Here is a 26206-nt window from a genome sequence, read left to right as displayed (position 1 = left end):
CAATTGAGCGCCCCAAAAACCAAACTCATCATCATCATCAAAAAATATTTCCTTCTTACAAAGAAGACGAGAGCGAAAGGCAAAGAAAAAAATGAAGGAAGTTCAACTTCGCGAAAGCGCTGAGGCTATTCACAACAGAGCACTAACTGAATTGCACAAAGATGGGTAGAGAATTCGAAGAAATTATCCTGGCTCTTCACTTTATACATCCTGTGATTAATTTGTTCCACTAGAATACTCTCCATCTCTCCATTCCGAGAGTGAGAGTGACATTGAAAATTGATACACTTTAATTTAAAATAAAATACTAAATTTTAAGGAATTTGACACTCTTTCAAACAAAGAGTGAAATAAACCGATATAATACTCAATGAAAATATGCTTGTCAGACAACACATATTTATTTAAAACAAATTAAATTTGTTTCATTTGGAAGAACCATTATTGTTACATAAGTAAATCAATTAATACAGAATGGATGAAATAACTATTGATAAACGGCTGACACGTAGGCGTGGCCAACGGCACATCGAGTAGAGTGAGTATGATCTATAGAACATTTAAATAACAAACATATTAACTAGGTAGCAGGCTAATAAATACATCGTTAATAATGACGTGTTAAGGAATTTAGTACTACAAGCTTTGCCTTTTATGAAGCTGTTTCAATTTACGAGACTATACGCACGTGAAGGTGAGAACAACTCGTTAAAATCGACACCTACAGCATATGCGACCGTGCATCACGTCAGATGAATGAATACTGTTTATTAGCGGCTTTTAACACGCATGCAGTGGATGATTCTGTTACTTTAATACGTTGTTCTGAATATCAATTATCGAAAGGGTATGGCATTTAGCGGCTAGACTGCATCAAACGTTATAGTAGAAATGAAAGTGAAACATTCACAGCCAAATTGTGTGTGTGCTGGTAATCTTGCAAAAGGAGCAAATACCTTGCTGCGGAGAACCAGAACAAACACACGAGTATCCATCACAGGGGGATAATTATTTCCGGACCAAGACTTTTCGCCGAAGACCTTTGTGTAATTTAAACTCCGTAATTGCGTAAAAGATTAACGGCTTCATTTCCTTGCGGCTGGAGCCTTACATATTTTATAAACAGTTTCACGCAGTATCCATACCGGCAGTGCCACTTTAACAGCGCGAGTTGCGCACTGCCGTCCACTGATTTCTGCACAACGGCTTTTTTGATGAGGCTACGGTCGTATTCGAAACGCGACGTACCTCTCTGCCAAAGCAATTCTTCCCTATCAAAACAAAAGTTCTTGCATGCAGAAGCAGCACGTCCAAAGTAGGAACTGTAGAATAACATCATACACTTTCTCAGCTTACACGATACGAAGCGTATTTGTACAACATGCTGATGACGGCTTTATTTTTCGCCATCAGTCATCGCGTCCATCGAACTTTTTCCCAAATCTTTCATTTCGCGACTGCAATAAAACACTTACCGTATACTCACAACGTCCTCAGTAGTACAAGCATATACATGACTAGCAAGGAGAGAAGTTCTATTATTTTAAATTGTAATGTACCGTGCGTTTTAATGGAGTTAATGGAGTTTACTCTGTCAGCAGTACGGATATGACAGGTTTCAAAGGCAGCTGCGTGTATCGGATGATGACGTTGTTAGACTGAAACTATTAATCACCATACAAAATATGGAACGGACACACTGGAAAATAACAGATAATTTGAATATCACTCAATAGTTGAAGAAATATTTAGGAAATAACTACATTTAGCCTGTAAGAGTGACACCAGTCTTTCCTTAACAGCGTCGTTTTTCTACAGTCTCTCATCAAATTGTTTTATATTTATTTTATTGTGATTTTCAGTGTGTTCAAACTGCTTAATCTTCTGCTGTTTCAACAGATATACATCTTCTCTGCAGTTATCTCAAATAATTTACATTTACGTAATCATGCACTTATATATTTCTAATATATAGAAGGTATTGCCTTAACAAGAAATTTAGGTTTAGTTGTAGCACAAGTCGAACTCATAAACTACTCTGGTTCACTCTGTGCTCTCGTACACCCGTACATCCCCATATACAGTCAGTGAGTGCTTACCTTTATTGTTCTTACTATGTCACGTTTGCACGGTTGTCCACCATCTGGCTTTTATTCTAGACAATAATAATCAGTATTAGCTAGAGGATGGGGTTGTAAACCATAAACCTATTCAAAACGTAAACAAATATTTAACTCATCCACAGTTTGTTTTCTCCGTGAACAACAACAATAATAATAATCTATGGCATCCGTCCATCCTCGAAGGATGATGGTGTAGCATAATTGGTTAAGACGCAACAACTGCTGTGGCTGAAAAGTCCCACTCGAGAGTGGCAGTCTCTACTGCAGATTGGGCACTTGAAATGTGAAGGACTTCCACCAGAGGCCGCTCTCTCCTTCCGTCTAGCCCTCTTCCAGATGTCTTCTTGCATGCGTTCGTTCTTTGCAAGCTCAACTCCACTTGTCGCCACTTGACACAGTCACCAGCTGTATTTTCCCACTGACTTGGATCGATGCTCGCCTTGGTCAGATCCGTCTTGCAAACATCCTTGAAGCGAAGGTGCGCTCTTCCTATAGGCCTCGCTCCTTCCCGAAATTCTACGGAGAACGGAGAGTAATAATAATAATAATTAATATTGACAGTAATCACCCATATTAATTAAATAACGAATACATTTTCGATCACTACATCTACATTTACATCTGCATCCATACTCCGCAAACCACCTGACGGTGTGTGGTGGAGGGTACCCTGAGTACCTCTATCGGTTCTCCCTTCTATTCCAGTCTCGTATTGTTCGTGGAAAGGATTGTCGGTATGCTTCTGTGTGGGATCTAGTCTCTCTGATTTTATCCTCATGGTCTCTTCGCGAGATATACGTAGGAGGGAGCAATATACTGCTTGGCTCTTCGGTGAAGGTATGTTCTCGAAACTTATTTTCACATTCGCTGTTGTCTTCTAGATATGGCCTATGGTCATTTTAAAGAATTGCGGATAAATAAACGAACAGTAACCATGTTAGCGCCTGTCATGTTTAGATATTCTTACCCACCTGGATTAACGCTTCTAAAAGAGAGGACTAGGGGAGCGAAATATTGTTAGCAACAAAACAAGACTTTAAAAAAAGAGAAAAGATAGATCGCTCGCTTCCATAGCCGTGCGATGATTAGTAGCGTAAAATACGTTGAGTGTACGTTCGATTAATTTGCCTCCGGAAATGAATGTTCACTTCTTCTCTGAACCGCCCATATGGGTATCTTTTTATTCGTGCATCCTTAACGGAATGCAGATATGGTGCCGGAAATTATGCTTACGGCGAAGCAAAAACAGAGCTTTTGACGGGCCATTACTGGCTTCGCCTCGCGCTTCTTTGGAGAACTTTCATAACGCTGCCTCTGAGCGAACTCAATTGGCGTCTTTGATGGCAGATCTGCTGGCATCGGAGCTTAATACTCGCGCTGCACCGCGCCCGGCTTAAACGACTCTCTTCGCTTTTCGTTTACTCCCCCTCACTTCACCGCACGAGAGCTTTGTGACAGTTGTTCTTCCTCTCCAAAGTCTCTGAGCGGCAACATTCATTGTACGTAAACGCTGGCAAATTTATTTTAAAATACAGACACTGCAGTAAGAGATCGCGTAAACAACTAGAACTGTTCTATGTGATCTGACTCACCTTGTGGAGCGAAAACGTTTCCATGTTCCTAATGGATCGACGTTAAGAGAGCGTGAAATTATCTTGGACAATTCCTAAAAAGCTTAGAATGTCTTTTTACAGATATTTCTAACAGATATCGCTTTGAAATATTCTGGAAACCACACAAATTACCATTCCATAATTCATTTCAATAACGCAAAACAACTGTTCTCATATCTATGTTAAAGAAAGTGATCAAATTAAAGTTATCTTCAGCAGTTTAAGAAAAAGAAGTAACCATTATTGAACAGATTGTCCAAAAGAAGGAATACACACAACACAAAATAAATTTGCTTTACCATGAAACTGAAAATATTAATCACATAGTTCTTGCTACCTCAGAAATCTCTGACAATAACAGGAATATATGCCAGTATCAAGAATTCGTTGGTTACCCCTCATAAATAGTAGCAAACATGTTCAAGCAATTCATATAAACATAAGTTTTTGCACATAGGAAAGTCGTAGCAGCTACTGTTTAAACCAAATAACACATACAAATTAACGCAATCGGGAGCGCATAAAAATCAATCACCAAAACTGAAAACTGCATTAATTTCGATATTGGTCAAAGTGGGAAAGATTTTCGTCTACAACAACCAAAGAAATCAGCAGTAAGTGACCCATCTCTCGAAACTGCGTACACTGTTGACAGTATCGAAATTGATTCTTCATGTACAACATAAAAACCAAACTGGAAATCTTAGAATATCCAGCAGATTTTGGATACAAAATTATACAACCTTATCACAAGCTTTATTTAAAGACAGACAACTACACAGTGAATACTCTAGATTATAATAATAATTTAGTTAGTTTCCTACTTTCTGGATCAAAAAATAGCTCGCCGAGCTTCGTAATATATTAAATGATTCAGTCTTAGTGTTTCCGTATGCAAGTATTAAACTGTTGTAGTTTCCTATGAAGAAAGAATTAATTGATACAATTGTTATTACTTGGTTGACGGTCACTGACAAGTTGTCATTTGAATATATTTCGTGTCAGTCTAGTTACTTGACAAATGTCCAAGTCGTTACCAATATCGAAAACAACGCTTAGGTTACAACAGAAAATACATTCAGTGTAAAAGATTACCGAACGTGACGATGTTTCCAGTATGTGAATACCCTGAATAATAACATGGACTCTGTGTTACACAAATATTTCAGGGCATGAAGTTTCAACATAATACAATAACAATAATGGGCTAGGAGGCCTGGAGGCGTAGAAAGTGCAAGTACTGCCACCTGGCTGTGGCGCGTTTAAGTCTGTCCCCCACAACCTGTAAGGCCGAGTGCAAACAAGTGGCTGCTCGAGCGCATATTGTTTGGCTGCAGTGAGATTCTGCGCCTGATAACTTCGATTCTGTGGATTGCAGTCTATCGATGTGCATGGCTCTGGCTCTGAGCACTATGGGACTTAACTACTGTGGTCATCAGTCCCCTAGAACTTAGAACTACTTAAACCTAACTAACCTAAGGACATCGCACACATCCATGCCCGAGGCAGGATTCGAACCTGCGACCGTAGCAGTCGCGCGGTTCCGGACTGCGCGCCTAGAACCGCTAGACCACCGCGGCCGGCGATGTGCATGTGCTTAAGCATTTTCTTCAGAATTTAACTTAGCTCTGCATGCATTTCGTTGGAAGAACTGTATTGCTGGTTTGTTAAAATAATCTGTTTCCCTGTTGTTATTGTTCTGTCTGTGTTTCGTAATAAACCTTAAGGCTATTTTGCAGGAGCCACTGTGTGGTCCAAATACGGGCTACCATGAAGGGTCTAATTATGGACTAGCTCATATTTGGACCAACTTATATAACTATAATTTTCAATGAAATGTACTCAAGATCTGTTTTTCAGGATGCCACCGACGTAACAAGACAAGGGCAAAAACAAGACGTCGAACCCTTTGAAGATGGCTGAAGCAACCACTGCTGTGAGGGCGTGAAAATGGGAACTTTAAAGGCTGAAAAAGTATATGACGTAACTCTTTACCCTGCAGACTTTAATTAAGAAAACAGCTCTCACTCCAACTACTGCCGCCAGTGCTAAGATAGGTAGGCCTCCTGTTTTAGGATCACATGTGGAAGAAGAACTTGTTTCTTGATTGTTGACTATGGAACAAGGGTTCTTTGGTTATGCTTTATCCGATCTGAAACGAATGGCACTTCTTTTAGACCAGAGGAGTGGCATTAACGCACCTTTCACCACTGACGCAGTTGGTAGGAGCTAGGCAGATATTTTTCTGAATCGCCATTCACTTTCCTATCGATCGACCCTCAGCCAGGATAACACAGAATCTCCAGCAGTAAACTTACCAACAAATCCAGGTTATCCTCTCCTCAGCCAGGAACGTTTTCTGAATGTCCTCTGCTCATTCCTTCCTCGTCGAATGCACAACCAGAAATTTCGACTCATATTAGCCCTTTTGACATTTTCCCACCACCTACAATTGCAAAGAAAACAAGCAAAAGATATCGGAAACGTGAAAAATCTTGATTCATTACAGGATCACCGTACAAGGAATAACTTAAATGGTTCAAATGGCTCTGAGCACTATGGGACTTAACTTCTGAGGAAGAACTCACAAATTCCTTGAACAGTCACTGAAGAAGAAGACACAGCAAACTATTCCTCACTAAAAATTCAAGCAGATTCAGTAAATCAAATAAATAAGGTAAGAAAACAAAAAAATTACCAAAGAGAAAGATTGTAGACTTATCTTCATCTGACAAATTCTCTAATGACGATGAACCTACCCTAGACGACGAGGAAAGTAATTTCGAGCTTTCTGAAGACCGTACACTTTCTGGGACAGAAGTATCGTGCATATTCTGTGGCACCCCATTTTCAGCGGACGCCGACGGAGAAATTGGGGTTCATTGTATCCAGTGCCGCATGTGGGTGCATACTGAATGTGCAGGGATGGACAATGAAGTTTATATTTGTGATTACTGCAAATAAACTTGCACTTCAAATGTGTTTTAAATATTTTTTTGCTTCATGTTCAAAGTAGCCCATATTTGTACCCAGGAAAAATTCGGCGTTTTTGTTCTGGTTTTTTAAATAAATTATTTAAAATAAGAAAAATGTTTTTAAATGTTTAATGCCCCACAACTTTGATGGGCGCATGTTATTTTACCAGCCCACGGTTTCTTCAAATATTTAATCATTAACAGAAAAATTTTACTGTATAAGAATGTTAGCTAGCCTATATTAGGACCTTCTCCTCTAATAACAATAATAATAATATTAATAATAATAATTTAGCTAAAAATTAAGAGTATCTTCTTCTGTCTTGTTGGAATTTGCATTAAATCTAGAAGCACAGAAAGTGTAACAGCAATTGAAACAAATGTAAGTAGTGGACATGAGCTACTTCAAGGAGAAAGTGCGATTGTTATGTGAAAAATATATTAAATAGTGAATCGAGTAGTAGGGAGCAAACGCAGTGTAGAGCTGAAAAAATTATCGAATGGTAGGAGAAAAGGACACGTGTCTTACGGTACGCGGAAAGAAAAACACAAAGAAATAGCTTCAATGAATGACAGATCACATGCATTCGTCCAGGTTTAACAGCTGCTGTTTGGAAACTAAGTGATTGGGAATCAATATGAAGCAGAAGACTAAAGATAAACAGCACCACAGTTAAAATTTTGGGGGAATCTTTTGTGCTACTTAAATATTTTGATTACAAATGGCAGTAGTAGCTGTAGAATTTAATAGCAGAAGTTTCGTTGTAATAGCAGAAGGAATATGCTTGAACTGATATTTTGGCTGCGTACCTAGCAGCTATCCTCCGTGTGAGGGGCCTCTCGCTCAAGTACAGACGATGGTATTTTATATTTGACAATTCACACAAAACATAACACTCATTATTCATCCGAAACGTCGCTGTAAGAACTAAACCAGTTCTGCCTATAGGACTTCAGGCTGAGGAAACCTTTACACCACAAAATTTCATAAACATGCAGGCCATAAAGGCGCTGTGCATCTACGAACACATGGTGATAATTTCTCGGTCTGGCATATAAATAAATGGGGTTGAAATAAATGAAGTTTTCTTTTTGTCACTTAATACGTCTGTTACATCAACATAAGTCAGGAAACAACCTGGTCGCTGAAATAATTCTGATTACACAGCTTTTTAGAGCAGTCGTGTGTTGTGTGATTAATAAAAGTAGATTACCTGAAAAACCGCGCTGTCATAAAATTCCGTGTTTTGGGCGGTGTTGTGAATGGAAAATCGTACAAAGTTGACGAAGATTTATAAGGAGTCTTCATCTTCGTCTCCTGCTCGCAGGAAAAGTTTAAAATATAGTACTGCTCATTTGGTAACTGAAGATGTATGAAGTAGCTGTCATCACAGGAATATCAGAAGAAAGAGCACGGAAAGTTTTATGTTTAGTGTTAAGATGAGACAGCGTTATGCAAATTGGCTATCTCTTTGTTGAATGTTGACTAGAAGCAAATGCAAAAACGAATTACTGCAACGTTTAGAAAATAGCCAACAGTTTGTGTGACAAGATACTAGTGGAAGAGAGACGTGGGTCTGCCACGTACGCGTGGTTGTACATTTATACTCCGCAAGCCACCTTACGGTTTGTGGATGAGGGTATTTCTAGTACCACAACCATTTGCCCTCTTCCCTGAACGATTCGCAAATCGAGCGTGGGAAGAACGATTATCGGTAAACTTCCTTACGAGCTCCAATTACTTTGATTTTCAAGAGGTTCTTCCGTAAGATTATGTGGGCGAATTAATCGTTTTCCTACTTTTGTCAAAACGTACGCCAGTTTCAACAGTAAACGTGTCCGTGGTGCACAATGCCGCTCTCTTAGCGTTGATACTGGATTTTATTGTTACACACGTAACGTGCTCCCTCCGAACTAATGGTCCCGTAGTGAAAATTGCCTCTCTTTGTTGGATCTTCTCTAAATCTTCTATTAATACAGTCTGGGAAGGATACTAGAGTGATGAACAATACTCCAGAATCAGTAGAAATAGCGATTTTAACCCAGTTACTTCTTGGATGAATTACATTTCCTTAAGAGTAATCCAATGAATCTCAGCTTACCGTGAGCTTTCTCTACAGATTTATTATGTGGTTATTCACCCTCTATTTCTCCAGATTGCTACAACTTGGTATTTGCGATAGTTACTGTTTTCAGTGATTTGTCACAAGCTGTGTATTGGAACAGTAGAGGGTTTCTTCGCCGATTTATGCGTTATGTTTATTGACGTTGAGGACTAAGTGGTATTACTTGCATCATTAATGTTTAAAGGTCTATCTGCATTTCGTTACCTGTTCAAGCCGCGAACGAAATAGCAGTCAAAGCAGTGATAGAAGCTTACGACTATACACAGTAAAAGGCGAATACGGTATCATCTGCCGTTAATGCTACGCACGAAATTTTCTGTTTTGCCAAAGGTTACAATTAAATTGACGTTTACTACACAAAAGCATGGCCGACTTCCTAGACTTCAAAAGGGAAAAAACATATCTTCAGCTAAACAGAAAAAGATGCTTCGCGACGGAGAAAACTATGATTTTGAATTAATACTTTGACTTCATCCACCCTATTCACTACTTGTGGCACCTCACCTCCATCCGTTTTCACATGTAATGAACTACTTGCATATGTAACAGATATATCAGTACCAGGTTGAACGGAGTTAACTAACCTAAAAAGGACTATATAGAATAATTAGTGCAGTATATGTATACTGATTGATTTTAAGGAGTTTTTACTGTTACTAATAAATTTATACTTTCCCCCCGAAGATACATCGACTAATTTCTCCTATTTAGTTTACGAAAATAAGAGGCCTATTTTTACAATTATTGATTAACCGGAGAGGTATTAGAAGCTACATCTGTCATCATTTAAGAAAAAGATGGCAACACTCGTTAGGTTGTCACTAAGAGGAGATTATTTTGGTATACCCAAGCTATCTGACGCCGGCATAAAGAGCACGATGAACATAATTCGATAGCTAACATATGCATGTTTAGTTTATTCCAGCCACGATGTCAGTTTCTCACACATCTGTATCATGCAGTATATTTTGATGTTCGATAATTGAACGTTTGACTTCAAGACTCTGTACTCTCATCATGTATGTATATTCTAGCATAAGATTAGATTTTTAACTCTAGGACCAAGTATTAGCTGCAAGTAAGCTAAGAACATAGCTAAGGAACATTTACAAAAAGCTGTACGTAATAACACACGAATTGAGCGTTACCTCGTTGTGTAAGAAATGTAACTATATGAATGTAGCGAATATGATGTACTTATACAATCCTGATGGATGGAAAAGGGGGTCATCAATCAGATTTGTATAATAAAAAAGATGAAATATAGTCGCCTGCTGACCCTGAATCAATCTCTCGCTGGACTCAGTCACAACGAGAAAGATTTGTGAAGCCGTGAAATAAGTAAGCTAAATACCCTATAACGTACGACAATATTCATGCTGCCGTGAGAAAGTGGTCTTCGTAATGGAGAGACGAAAGTCATAAAAACGTAATAAAAACATCTAGTATATCATTTTATAGAAGAATCGAGGAACAAATCTGTGTCTCGCTGGATGGTGCATTTCAGATTTATTCAGAGCCGTTTCAGATCCATATTTCACGTAAGTGTCATCTACAATTATTCCGCGTGCGTCAATGTCTAAATTTTATGCTGTGTGCGTAGAAAATATTTGGTATCTATTTTCACTTCCACAGCAGTCAAATAAAGACGAAGTTGCTAAAACTTACATATATGTGTGTGGGGATTATTACACTTCGGATCCATTACTAGAGCGCACTGTGTTATGTACTACCATACCGCATCATCTGAACACATCTCACGGATCAACTGTAGGCTCTCCCTCCTGCCAATTCTTTGCAAAACGTCCCACAGATGCTATGCTATGACACTAGAACATTCGAAAGAGTGATTATCGAGGGAGAGGGATTTTAACCGATCCACAGCACTGTGGCAGAGTCTGTGCACTTGTTTGCCATTCGATGATCAGTACTGAAAAGAGATTTGATTTGTGACGCAAAGTGAAACATACATTTATCTCTACCAGTCTCATCTGGGAAACTGGAATAACGTTGTAGCGCTGCCAGCGAATTTTCTTTTTCGCGCCGTATAAAATTCAGCATTAATTTGTAGCCCGTGATCGTCTTTATGTAATGTGTCTTGTACACTGCTCAGATATTTCAACAAGGATGCTATACAACTTCTTCGAACTGCGTGGAATTCTCTGAGATCTACGCTGTCTTCTACCGAAAAATATCTTTGATGCAAGATCTTAAGAAAATTCATGAAGACTTGGGTGAAATATTTACTTGGTGTTATACATACTAACTCTCTTAAAATGCGGATAACTGCAAAATTACGTTCATAATAAAAAGAAAGAATTAGCGTAGTGTTTTAGTAGAAAGTGTTTTATTACAAGATTAAGGGTACGTTTATGGCATTCGTCACGTCGTGTCATAATTTATAGATAACACTACGAAAGGATATTAAGTGGGACGGACACATAAAATCTGTATCGGAGAAGGCGATGGAAGAATTGCATTTGATGGACAGGTTCTACGGAAGCGCTATGCATCTGTAAACGAAATCGCGCACATGGTGCAGTCCGCCCAATTCTAGATTATTGTTTCATCCTTTGAAGTCATTATCAGATTGGCATAATAACAAACATCCAGCACAGACCACCTACTTCGGAACAGGCCACAGTCAAGTGTAACGAAGATGCATACAGAATTAATATGACCATCAGTGGAAGGAAGCCGACATTATTCCTGCGAATTCCTGTTGGATACGTTAAGAGACTCAATATCCGAGAAATGATGTGCAAAATTTTTGCTGCCTTCACGGTATAACCAGGGTACGGGTCATTAAAATAATGTAAGCAAGATTAGAGTGCCTACAGGCGCTTGGAAATATTTTCCCTCGTTCAGTAGGCAAATTAACAAGACAGAAAATCTCTAATATTGGTTCAGAATATCTTCTGGCACTCTCAGCTTGAAGTTCTGAGGAGTATACATATAGATGTACACGTAAATTCTCCATTAGTACGAACAGAGTAAATAATTAACTTGCGTCTCTAACGAGTAATTTTAGTTGGGGTAAATAAAATTACACGAAAGATCTCTGATTCTGTGTACATCATAACTTGCAGTCTCAATATTGTTGCCAAACTCATTTCATGCAGTTTTATTTACTGCCTATTTTTCTTCTTTCTCCTTTATTCTACTCTCTTTCTTTTCTTGGCCTCTTACCGAGTTTTATTTGTATTATATTTATTCTAATATTTGTAACATATTCGTTATAAAATAAAAGAAAAACATACTAAAGAAACTGCCTATAATACGCCTGTCTGTCCTCTTCTGGAGTACTGATGGCCGGTATGCAATCCGCATCGAACAGGATTGACGGAGGACATCGAAACAGTTCAAAGAACGATAGCTCGTATTGTATTATCGCATAACAGGGGAGAGAGTTCCATATATATATATACGAAGATTCGTTCATTCTGAACATAGAAAAATTAATGATATGTATTTACTAGTAAGGTATTTTTATTTTAAGACTCGTATGAAGTGAAATACAATTGTCATTTTTGGTGGCGAAAGTAATATTGCTGGAATATAGAAATTACATTTCTCATGCCTTATTTTCCATAAGTCACTTTGCTGAAAAGTGTGCTGACTTCGTATATGCCACCCCGGTAAATAAACACGTTTGGTTCAGGTTACGAATCACTTTGATACCGAAAATCTGGTCGTAATTGCTTGTGTCTGTTTCTCTGAGGGAAGGGTCACCTAACAGAGATTTTTCTTTGTGCGTGGTGATATTCTGTCTTTTATACGAGGACTATTTGAATTCTTTGACGACAGGCGAATTAAACCTACAGGATTTTCTAAAAACATAAGAAAATGTACTTTGTTACAGCAGTTTAGTGCTATAATGACTCTGAGCACTATGCGACTGAACTTCTGAGGTCATCAGTCGCCTAGAACTTAGAACTAATTAAACCTAACTAACTTAATGACATCACACACATCCATGCCCTAGGCAGGATTCGAACCTGCGACCGTAGCGGTCGCTCGGCTCCAGACTGTGGCGCCTAGAACCGCACGGCCACTCCGGCCGGCTTTAGTGCTATAGCTGAGACAGTTTCGTTCGTTTTTACCACAGGATATTCTTAATGAAGTTTACCTGTTAACATTCGACTACAGAACTACTTGCTATATAAATGTACATTTTGTCTACATTCAGAGGGATTATACTCATTGTCATGCAGGTAACACATTGAGAAGTTACAATCCTGATGTGCGAAATATGTAGCCTATGTGCACCCCCTAAATTTTTTTAGATTATCGTGCAAAAACGTGAAGTAAGTCAGTGAAGAGCTTTCTGAGATTTTTTGTTAAAAATCTTCCCCCTTTTATGTGGTATATATATGTTCATATACCACGCACTTCAAAAAAATGTGTAGCCTGTATCTGTCCGAACGTTTAGGAGAGCATTGAGTAAGAACTTGAAGGAAATCAGTCAAGAACATTACGAGATTTTTTGGTAACTGCGTTAAACTATAACTTGCCTTTATATAGTACTGTAGACAATCTTACCGGTCACAATTTTGGCATTATACGTTATACGGAAGTTGTGCCTTTAACAAACCTCATGGACATTCTTCGTTATTTCCTTGTGGATTATCACCTTTCGTGTAAAATATGTGCTTTGATTTGCATTTCAGTGGCATTCTGTTATTATTAGTTTAAGAGAATGCACAAATATAGTATTAATTCTAATGTTTACTAGAAACACTATAAACTACCAATACTCCTGCGTATATTAATACAAACATTCTTTCACTTTGCTATGATTGAGGGCAACTAGAATAATGACCTAACATTTGAGCGACAGAATTTCCTACGACCGGCATTTACCAAAAAAGTAAACTAACAAGTGGCACTCTTCACCTATTAGAAATATGAGACAGTATCAAAATATGATAGTGGACGCTCTAATTTCATTGATGTATCATGATATTATTAATAAAATCAACTATTGCTGTAATCGTCACGACTTTTTCGGAAATATTGAAGGAACAAATAAATAAATATTCAAAACTGATTGACATAACTAGAGTGATCAAAATACTGGCCCAGCTCCATCTGGAGAAAAAGAGAGAAAGTAACACAACAAAATCTTAACGGAAACTTCTCAAAAAAATATCAAGCTCTGTCGACAAAATACAAGTCATAGAAGAAACAATTACAAATTTATAATCAATTGCAGAAACTCGGGGTTTTCCCTCTTTTGGCAATGAATGCAAATAGATAGTGGACAAGGTTTTCGTTGGTAGTTTGCTGCCAGTTTTTCCAAATATAACGTCACTTGAATTATTTATCGTCCTCAGGCTTTATGCATGTTGTTATAGGTTCGTTGAAATGGATAAAGAACTATCCTCGAAATTGTGATCAACGTATTTTGAATGTGTAAATTACATTGTCGTATCTAATTTTGTTATTAACTGTGACTATTCAGAAAATAATGATGGTAAGAGCAATTGATGTATGTAAGAGCAGTCAGTATTTTCTCTTTGTTGAATATTGTTCCTGTAGGAGGAATATTAATAAAGCATATTCTTTGCATTACTTACTGTCGTCGCGTTCGTACCGCCCGTGCGTCGAGGCAGGCTGCAACTGCCCGATATGCTAGCGCTCCTGCCATCTAGCGGTAGAATGGTCAACTTCTTGTAGAGTTGTTCCGTTCTGCCACTGCAGTTCCCGTGGCGTCCCGCTACAGCACACCAGTTGGGTGGCATGTAGGCGGTCGTTTAATTTTATTCGTCATATAGAGTTTAAAACAATGTCATTTACAAACTATGTATCACTTTTTCATTATTTAAAAGCATGCTTCGTTTCCCTTAAGTGAATCCTCCCCAGCTTCCCCAAAAATTAACAAATTTTTAGAAAATTTTCTGTCACAATATATTGCATTTAAACAACAACTTTCAGTATAATAATAAGAACAGAAGATAAAGCCTTACAAATACTTGAGGCCCACACATATTCACTATAATGTCGTCCATATGGCGATCTTTTCTCCGACATCATTTCCAATAGAATAAGAGCGACTGGTGTTGAACTAAATCGTGTGCATGATGTAGATGACGAAATCATTTAGAAGCCGTATTTATTTACACAATAAGCGGTTGTTATTGATTAAGTATTCAGAACGGCTTACTCCACATACGAAGACAATAATTAAACTACAGTCAGGGAATGTCTTACGACGACAGAACCATAAACCAATGGTAATTTACACCTCCCACGCAAAAGTAAGAGTAACCAGGATGTTACAGGGTATGATGAGGAAACCTTGTGGTAGCTTTTTTTTATGAAAATTGATACTTGAAGGTACTGTACTTCATATTGCCGCTGCTAAGTTTTCAGAAGCAACGTTAAACATTTCCGGACTGGTGGGAATCACACACAGACACACACACGTACACAGTTTTACGTGGAAAAGCGGGATATAGCTACTAAAACGTAATGAATGAAGATCATTTTCATTTTAGGTAGCTACTTGTTTCTTTAAAATACAGAACAGAAATCATTATCACCACATTAGGAATATAACCGCAAGGAAATGACACCCCAGTGGACTCATGACTTGCAAGTTACAATTTGCTATAGAATTCTTTCATAGTAAGTATGAGTTTTTGATAAACTGCAGGGTTTTGTTACATTGCATATCTCTGTGACTTCAGATTAACGGAGACTATATATGCACAAAGAATGGTGGTTACTAATATTAAAAACACAAGTATGTAGACAATAAGTCAGATAAGACTGTAACTTAGAAAACTGAGTGAGACTGATTTAAGCACAGAACTTGCATTTGATTATGGAGTTATTAAAAGCAGCATCCAGCCACCAAAATTTTGATTTTCCGTGCGTTCCATAAGCCTTTCAAAGTGAAAAACATGAAAGGATCACTGCCCTTCACGCCTAATGTTTGAAGCTGCAGTGCTTTTACCATAGTGAGATGCGCATGGTTACAGCACACTGATTTATTACTGACAGCGAAAAGTACGAAAAAATTTGAAAGAAAAAGAATTCTTTCATAGTAGTAGTACAACTCCAAATACTAAGGAGCTAATAGTCGGAGGGTAAAAAAATCGGTCATCTGAGTTGGCGAAGAGTTTACTGCAAACGTATTCTTGCGATCCACTGGAAAATGTGTAGGTAGAATCACACAAAAGAAATTTAACTAATGCTGGAGGTTTGTGTACTTATGAAAAGTATGCAACTAGTTTTTGGTCGCTTTCGAAATAATGGATTAATCATTTGAGGAACATGCTACATTCGTACCCTCTAATGCTCAAAAGATTTCCGTGTGTCGTTTTCTGCAAAGTTAAGTAGGAGCTACGCTGTGTTTGCCCTCCAGCGGAATGCAGGTAACAGCATGGAGTAAACTGCTTGTCCATTGCCACTGAGTACAAAGATTTTGAAGAAATCTCTCATAGCGTAAGAATGGAGTTCAAGGCTGGAAAGTAGTCGTGCACAAATAAGCCATAGAAAATAGTTCCTTAGCAAAGTGAATTTTGATTGTAAACGTCTACATATTTTGAAAACGGTCAGTATTAAAATTTCATATGCCCTGGTTTTTCTTCACAGCAGATACTTTAGCAACTGCTTGAACGGATACAGGTCGATTTCTATTCCTCTAGTTCAATATATTGTATTCTAATTAATTCTATATTATTTGAATATTTCTTCCTTACTGTTAGTTCAAACAGTTAATACCATGATTCGGGGTTCTATTAGGTATTTTTATGTACTGACTTCATAAATACTTACAAAGTAGTGCACCCTACAAACATTACTGAATTCAGATAGGCTTTTAGAGGAAGGGGAGAGATATTTTTATTTAAGGTGCCGTCGACGACGAGGTCATTACTGTCGGAGCACAAACTCGTACAACAAAGAAATCGGTCGCATTATTCTTTGAGGTGCCATCTCAGCGTTCACATTTATCGGTTTATCGAAACCTCGAAAAACTTGATGGGAGTTTCGACACCGTTCTTCCCGAATGCCAGTCTATTAACTTAATCACCGTGCTACTCCGGTCGCTGAAAGATAAGTGCTATAGACTAGAAAGAATCACAGTACGTACGGTTGAAAACTTGTTATCAGTTCCATGTACGAGTACACAAGCTTTCTGCTCATTTTACTGAGCAGACATCTCCCAGTAAATTTATAGCTACCTTTCTCCCTATGTACTGAATTCCCGCGACCGCTACGGTCGCAGGTTCGAATCCTGCCTCGGGCATGGATGTGTGTGATGTCCTTAGGTTAGTTAGGTTCAAGTAGTTCTAAGTTCTAGGGGACTGATGACCTTAGAAGTTAAGTCCCATAGTGCTCAGAGCCGTTTGAACCATTTTTGAACTGAATTCCACCACCTGGTATTTGAGCTTGTCCGGCACCGACATTTTCAGTACTTCCTCGTCATCGAACGTTGACAAATAAGCCATTTATTGAGGTTTAGGGAAAAGAATTGTCACTGCGAGCCAGGTCAGGACGCTGAGAGTGTCCAGGTCTGTTCAGAGAATGTGTTGTTTGTGGAAGGCAGTTCCACGTTTTGGACTTACATTTCGCCGCTTCTAAATGTCATGCCTTCGTTACGGAAGTGTGCGTATGTGCACCTCATATGCTACAGACTTGTCCGCTCCATGAAGCTGATTGGTATCTTCTGTGGAAATGTTACGCTGGTGCTTTCAGTGGAACAGCCTCCCTCACATGGACATCAGCATCATAATGATCCCTCCTTCATGCTGACGCACCATAAATACCTTCAATTTCGCAACGACTTTCAGCTGTGCTACAACGTTTTACACAGAGAAATCCAATCTCTGATAGTAAAGCACAAGCGGCTCCGTTGTATACTTTCGCGGACACATAATCTCACTGTCACGCAAAGAGAGGTCAGCAACTCGCATGGAAAGGTCCAGTCCATGCCATTGCACTAGCATTAACAATCCACTACAGACAGTTTTCAGAGGCCGTGCTCAAAAAATTAGCAGTGAACATGGTAATATCATTATTTCGTAAAAAATTGCAACACAACCTTCATTGTGCTCAATGAAAGCTCTTCACCGATATGACAACTTTCTGTTATTCCCTCAGACTTCTGTCCCACTTATTTCCAACTCCACATGGTGTAGGTTGTTTGAATCTTTAGGCCCAACGTGATGCAGACGGTAAGATCCAAAATTGTGTTTCTTTAGGTAAGGTACCAAGGGTAGGGAAAGAATATTTCACGTGGTATGAAGTGCTGAATGAGCAATCGTTGTGAAGCATGTGTTCGTAGAGAATACTGCTGGAACAGCCGCTATAATACGCAGTTCCTTTAATCAAATTATTCTGAGTCCAGAGTTCATCTCGGTGAAAAGAAATCCAGCTCAATACTGCACTGCGAAACTTCCTGCAGTTCGTATTGATCAAGGACGAATCATCTTTCAAAAGTGATGGTGTTTTCAATTAACAATGTTTCGACTGATGAAAAACCATAGCCTGCGATAGTTTTCGTGCTCGGTTGTAATAGCGGGTTCACATTTTATCTTCAGTCACATAACGGCAGTGAGCGTTCTTTAGACTATGTTCAACTTTTCGAAACATGTTTTGAAATGTCCTACCTCGAGCGACGTTGGTCTGAAGTCAGCAAACGTGGCATCTGTCTCATACATCACTATGCTTGCTTGAGGATGTAATGTACTTATTTGAATGTATACGCCTGTCATCTCAACTGCATCAACAGTTTTAACACGACAGTCTTGTATCATGACACCACGCATTTTATTCGCGATATCTGCAGAAGAAACCTGAACCTCACATCCCGAAAGTGCTAAACCACCAGCACTTGTACGATCGTGTTTAAAGGCACTTACCCAGTAACAAAAAAACGTTATAGTTTTTGTAGAGCCCATGGAGTTCCCTAAACATAATTAACGACTCGGTCGCAGCCAACGTGTTTTATTACTACACGATACTCGGCTTTATTCACTTCTAAGAAACACGTAATACTGATTGTATTAAAAATACCTGCTATGACACAGTCTAACTGAACAACGTTTGTAAAAAATCGATGAAAGGAACACATGTTCCATCAGTTATTTCAAAACAATTTCGTTGAAACTTTTAGTCCTATGAATTCCCTTACTATTGCAAACTTGCTGATCTTGTCAATGAACTCATCTTATTTACTAAGGTTGTTCGTTCTAAAGACAAAAGAAACGGGTCTTAAGATGAAGGTTGACAAGGACGCTTGTTTGAAACTTGGCTGTCTAATATATCTTTTCCAAGCTTGTGTGGACGACTACTTATTGGATTTGAATTTTAATAATACGGAACTTGGGACGTGATCGCACATCTCTGACCCGGTGTCCTCTGGGTCTCCAGGGGCCTTGGTCTATCCATGCTCGCAGCCCAGAGGTGAAGAGTTGGTTTTTCAAAAGGCGCATTAAGTGATCTCTAGCAGAGGATCAGAATGCATATTGACTGTTGCAATCCCACAAAATGAGTTTCGTTTAGATATTTGAGACTTTTCTGTGACGTCATACATTCTTCTAGCAACATCAGGTGAGAGACAATGACGTGAGAAATCCTGCACCGTGATGTCTGCTACCAGATAGGTGCTGTCAGTGGGAGAGATGGACACCGAGTTAAATGCTCGCATTCGAGTCTAAAGCCACTCATTCTGCACATCAGGCCTGGGTGCCTGTGCGGCCTTAAGATTGAAACATTTTAGGCTGTTACTTGGAACTCACTATAATTGGGAATGGATAGGCAACCCTCCTAGGTTTAGAAGGCAAGTTGTGGACCGTTTTGGATGCAGGTCGTGTTTGACAGTGTCACACGTGACTGATGTCTAAAGTAAGTGCTCCACAGTGACCCGCGTTGTTGTTCTTCCATTATGGGAAGCTTAGAACTGCTCTGAAATTCGTGCCCGTACTCGAGCACGGAGTTCTGATAAGTTCTTCCGATTTTTGTATGCAAAGGTAGCGGGTTATTGAGTGCGCACGTGACTGGTCGGCGGAAGCCGTATTTCATATCGTGGAGTTAATACATAATAAAAACTTGAACTTTTTGATTTTGGCCTAACTCGCGACCTGCCTAACTTTGTACTGTTATTTTGATTTTGTGTTGGTCGAGATTTCTGTGGAAGCTGCAAGCAACCAATTGGAGCCGTTGCACTGACTGTACACTACCCTTTGAATGGTCGGGTTTGGGATTCTTCGGCCGGCCGGGGTGGCCGAGCGGTTCTAGGCGCTACAGTCTGGAACCGCGCGACCACTACGGTCGCAGGTTCGAATCCTGCCTCGGGCATGGATGTGTGTGATGTCCTTAGGTTAGTTACGTTTAAGTAGTTCTAAGTTCTAGGGGACTGATGACCTCAGAAGTTAAGTCCCATACTGCTCAGAGCCATTTGAACCATTTTTTTGATTCTTCTTATATATATGCGGGAACGGTGACTCTCTATCGTGGGCCAAACCGATGCAGGTGAAACTTCTTACGGCAGTGTTATGAGAATAGCGGCACAGAGAAGTGATTTTCATTGGTGATATTCACTGAAAAATTCGTCTCACTCGGCGCACAACGCTGAGTTTTGCCACGATAGTATGGTATCACCAAGGAAGAGGGATGGAATGTTCCAGCTTCTTTTATTATTAACTACGATGTGAAAAGTGGAGTGCGCTATTTCGTACAGCGTTTCGTTGTCACCGACGTTCCCGTTGTAATATCTCGCCTGGATGACCAGCTTTATCAAGAACCGTCCTTCGAGCCTTTTACTGCAACGAGGACTGCGTAACTTCGGTCGTACATTCAGCAGACAAGATCGGCTGTGCCGCCAGGCTTGAAGAATTTATGAGTGCAACGCGCGTAACAATAGGAAATAAGTTACTGGAAAGCGTCCTTTCTTTCTACCTATATGGGTAGGGCGCCATGAAAACAACACGTAAACGTTGCTGCTGGGGTAAATGGAACGCAGTGGTTGAGCTCACAAATGATGAGAGGGGCAACGCCCTAGAGAGTAGGCGGCTAAGCAATGCGCGCTGAAAAGGTCCAAGGGACGAGCGTGGGCGTATCTGCTACCAGGTGACAATCGGGGCGCAGACTGACGGGAGACGAGCGGCGAGCGGCGCTGCGGGCGTGCCCAGAAATTAGAGGGGCGCACTTACTACATAATGGGAAACTTGCATGCGGAAATGTGATAGTGGCTCTGAGGCACATTACTCAGCTACGATAAGGGCTGTATCTGGCCGAGAACGGCAGAGGCGGAGCGAAACGTAGCCGTGCCGAAAGCCAGCCGCCGGGCACGGCACGCATTCGCAGTAAACGGAAGATCTTGAGCCGCGCCTACGTTATCCTTGTTTACGACAAGGAAGTGAATTAGCAGCTGACTGAGGTAAAATTTCATCAAATTCTTGTTGAAAATTAATTGCAGACATCCGCCGCTATTTTTTAAAATTATTATTACGCAGATGCGACTACGTGCTTCTTAAAGCCGAAGTACTCTTCCACGGTTATACTGTGATTCGCAGTTGCTACATGACGCTTGAAAGACATTAGTTTTTCGTCCACAGCGTCTGTTTCCAATTTCTTTGTTTAGTTTTTGCACTGCTTGCCACTGTAACAATAACGCACAATTTCAGTGACAACACGATAAGAAGGTAAACATACTTACTTATAAATATACATTGCGCTACAAGGTAGTTATGACTTCACAACTGCTGGCAAGGTAATCAATATCGGGATAGAATTTTAGTTAATACTGGTAGTGGTGCTGATCAATGAAACTGGTAACTGCTGATGGAATGAGTATGTAATTAATTTTACTGTAAGTTAAGACATTCAACAAATGGTAATATTTTGCAAGATTTTCTGCATGTAGTGGATACGTGATACACCTGCATTTTGTGTTAATTAAGTTATGACATACAATTCTGACTGTTAGAACGGCCTATATAATTTATGCGCATAAACAGACCAATGTGTTGAAGTGTAGGCCCGGTAATTTCCAGGCCTCTTGTTTATTAAGCAAATGTTCCTCTTCAGGCGTACTTCGGATGATGATAAGCTGATCGGATTAATAATTACATACGAGGTACGTAATTAGCCACACAGCTGCTACTGACATACACACAAATGTTACTACTCAAATGTGGAAACGTGCAGCAGTGTTTCTATTAAGATTACCTTCTCCATCACATGATAATCTTTGTTGGCGAATGGCTTGCAACTTTGGAGACCTCTAATTACAATTTTCCAAAATTTCTAAATTAAGTTTTATTGTGCTGAGGAACGAGAGACGTGCCGTTCTACGACAGATATGATGTAACGCTGCCTTTTTACAGTTATATTCGGTAAAGTTACAGAAGTAAGTATTATTATCAGCCGTTTAACATCCACTGTAGGACGAAGGTCTCCTCTACATTCTTCCAAACGTTACTGTCTTCAGCTGTACTCATCTACACTATGCTAACTTCGAGAATAAATTCTTCGTAAGAGTTTAAAGGTATGTGGATAATAGTAATTAACAAGACAGACACGTATTATTTTTGTTGCTTATTACACAAACATACTTTTATTAAATTTTGTACTGAGATAATGCCCATCAGGAAATAATTCACTCTACTAGTAAATAACGATTTTGTGTCAGTATGAGGTGCACATGAGACATTATTCGTAACAAATTCACAAGATAACTACTAATAAAAAAGATGTGTCACTATGTATTTAGAAATGGTCAGACGTCACACTGTTAAAGCATGAGGCGTAGTAAATAGAGGAAATTCTAAAAATATGTACGCTAAATATAAGCAGGGCTGCTGCAACTGAGAGAAGAAATAAATATTCCTGCGGAAAAAGGTAACAGAACGTATCAACAAATGAAAAACTAACCCTCCGGATGTGCGAAGGAAGGAACTGAAGACGATTTGCATAGTTAATTCTACATAATTGCTGAAACTCTTAAAACGTTCAAAATTGTCTGTTGGGCAGTAATTTAAAGACTGCTTTCTTAAGTTTAACTAGTAACGTTTAGTTTCAATTTTTACTTAAGTGATCGTTCTTTATACTTTCCTATTTATACATGTCAGATACCAACCGATTTCTCTGCCTCTGGATATCTCCTATATATAAGAGTTACCGCGGGTTGTTGATGGTAGATATTTCGTAAACCCTGCAGTTTTCACTTCGTTAACGGATTAAATAGCGTAAAAACAATAGTAGAAATGTTGAACTCCGTTTTCAAATGTTCCTTTACAGAATAAAATAAAATAGTGCTGCTACAGTTTAATTCTTTCATCTCTGCAAAGATGATACAAATAGTAGTGTTAGCGGCATTGAGAATCAGCTGAAACTGCTAAAACTGAACAAACATCAAGGATCCGATGGATTCTCTGTCAGATTATACACGGAATAGGCGGCTGAATTTGCCCCTCCCCTTCGGTCAAAGACCCGTGGTCAGTATTTAGGAGAACGCATAGGCCTCACCCGTCTGCATGAACAGTAGCACAAGTGATCTACATAACTGTCAACCAATACAATTCTCTTTCACCTGTTGTAGAATCTTAGAGCATATTCTGAGCTCAAATATAATCAGATTTATTGAAAACTAAGACCTCCTCCATGGTAACCGCCATTAATTCCTCAAACGTCGGTCTTGTGGAACTCATCAAGCGTTTCCTCACATTACGTCTTGAAAGCAACGAAGCAAGACAATCCTTAAATACTGTCTTTATTGGCCTCCTAAAAGCATTAAAATCAGTATCGCACCAACGTATATTATCCTAAGTACGATCTTACGTATCGAAAGAAGTCTGGACTGAAAACTTCTTGGCAGGAAGGACGCAGCGTGTTATCGTGAATGAAGAGTAATCGACAGACGTAGAAGTCACTTCAGGTGTCCTTTTTATGTTGCACAACAGTAACATAAGACACAATGTAAATATGAACATCAGATTTCTTGTAGATGTCGATGGTAACTATAATGAAGTACTATCAGAAAACAGATCCACAAATGTTCACTCAACTCTTGATAGGGCCTAAGATTTCACAGTGCTGCAGATATGATCGACTTGCATTAACTATTCAAAATGGAATTATAGAATATTGCTCAATTGTGGGGAATCCATACTAAAAATGATTAACACGGGATACTAAAACTGTACAAATAAGGGCATGACCAATTTTTTCAGGTTTGTGTATCCCACGGGAGACGATCATCGAACGGCTAAAAATCTGTTCTGGCAGACACTTCAAGGTAGATTTCATCTAGCCTGATAAACTCTACTTGCAGAGTTTAAGGAACCAGTATTAAGTGGGAGTATACTGCAAACCCCTACTTATCGCTCCCACAGGAACTGCGAAGAAGCGGTTAGACTAGTTACAACCATCCTAATTAATGATGCAGTCGATGTTATCCTTTGCCATGGACATTCAGATATATAGTTTTACAAACTTTGGCGCAGGTTTCTTACACGAACCAAGAAAACCGTTCATATAAACATATGTCCGAAAACTCTTCTTTCCGAGTTATTAATGAACATTTATGTTGAGTGGGTATTCACGAACAACCCAGCAACCTCAGTGCACTCGTTCTACCCATTGTATCCTAGACGATACATGAAACAAGTCTCTATTGCATCACATTGGCATTTGTCATTAGTTTGTTATCAACGATTCAATTATGTACATGTAGTGAATGAACTGGAAATATTCCGTTGAAATATAGCAGGACATTATTTTCGTGAATAGACGGACATTATTTTTATGTCCAGCCACGCGAATGGTAATGGACATGTGACTTCTCAGCTGTATGAAATGGCTCTTCAATACCATATCTGCAGCATCCTCAGCTGATGCACTTACCTACAGTGAAGTACTGTCAGAAAAAAAGCTACACAAATATTTTGTCAGTTCTAGAAAATATATCAAAGAGCTGCAAATATCGTCGAAATATTTTATCTGTTCAGTAATATAATCGTAGAATATACTGAACACACCACACCACACACCGGCAGGTGGCTTGCGGAGTATGGATGTAGATGTAGATGAAGTTTTCGGACCCATACCGAAATAAAGTAACAGAGGATATTGCATGCACACGCAGAAGGGCAGCACAAATGTTTATCGTCGCCTTGGTGAGGCAGCATCTACAACACTACATTTTACTGATCGTGGAAGAACAAGAGATACCTTTTTTGCCAGACCAGGAAGAACGGAAGAACACATTTTACGGGCTGTCGTAGAAGATCCAAGTATCAGCACAAGACAGTTGGCTGTGGCATGTTGTACATCTCATAATTCAGTCTCTTCATTTTCTAAGTGTGCATGGCCTTTCACCTCCCAATCATCGACCGGGAGTGAACTTTTGCCGACTGTTTGCTTCCCAAAATACCACTAATTTTTTTCTGCCTTCAGTTTCGTTTACAGACAAGGCAGCGGTCGGAAAACGTCGGACACAAACTTCCACAGCCAGCTCTTATGGGCCGATCTAACTCATCGTGCCACGGTCTGATCAGGCTCGACGTCAGCATCAGTTTGAGATTAACGTTTGAGTTGGTCCATTCGTTCTCCCTGCATGTCTCGTAGCAACTATCTACAGGGGCTTTATTCAAAACTCTGTCCAAGACTCACTGTAAGGTATGTTCCCGCAAATAAGAAGAAACATAAGGCTTATGCATGATGGGATCCAAGTCTGTTTTCCTCTCACTGTTCGCGATGCATTGGCTGGTATCTAACGTGACATATGGATGGATAGAGGAGGACCAGATTCATGGGCTGCACGTTCTTCCCGACCTCAGTGCTTTGAAGACACCTTAAACAATTGCTTTATGCATCAGACAACCCGGATGCAGAAACTCATCATCGACACGTTATAGGAGCCACCGAAATAACTCGACATCGTCAAGGTTTATTAGAAAGTGAGCGAAATTCGAAGAGTACAAGCGTTTATGCAAGTAAAATGATAATCTGAACTGAATTATGAGTTTCTGGGTTGATGACACTTTCAACCTGACAAGGTGCAACTGATGTGTTGGACATGAAGATTAATTAAGTATCGTTAACAAATTAAGAAACTTTCGGCATATGGTTAACGAACTCTTTTTATTGCCTTTGTGGAAATTTTGTAAATATAGTTTGGAATCACTCTGTATATAAAGAAACTAGCCGATAATGTTTTAAGTCCTTTGGTACTGTTTGCAGAAGAACCAGTTGTGTGCATGCAACCCATATCGTGAGAAAATGCTTACGGAGAGCTGAGAAAATTATAGTTTATCACAGTTTACTTTGAAGTCTTGAAGCAACCGCATTAACAAGTGTAACGAAAGATAAATCAGCTCACAATCCCAAGAAACCCTAAGAGCTGGTACAATGGG

At 39.3% G+C, this 26206-nt stretch overlaps 1 long non-coding RNA gene across 1 annotated transcript; it reads right to left on the bottom strand.

Moving 5' to 3' along the window:
• Positions 1-377: 377 nt before the first annotated feature.
• LOC124555541 lies at positions 378-14480 on the bottom strand. Its single transcript, XR_006968559.1, has 2 exons — positions 14417-14480; positions 378-2639 (listed from the first exon to the last, which is right to left on the bottom strand). It is a non-coding gene; the product is annotated as an uncharacterized LOC124555541 (long non-coding RNA).
• Positions 14481-26206: the final 11726 nt, after the last annotated feature.

Source organism: Schistocerca americana, chromosome X, assembly GCF_021461395.2.
Source record: "Schistocerca americana isolate TAMUIC-IGC-003095 chromosome X, iqSchAmer2.1, whole genome shotgun sequence".
In the NCBI taxonomy this organism is placed as follows: domain Eukaryota; kingdom Metazoa; phylum Arthropoda; class Insecta; order Orthoptera; family Acrididae; genus Schistocerca; species Schistocerca americana.
This window is presented reverse-complemented; position numbering and strand designations above follow the sequence as displayed.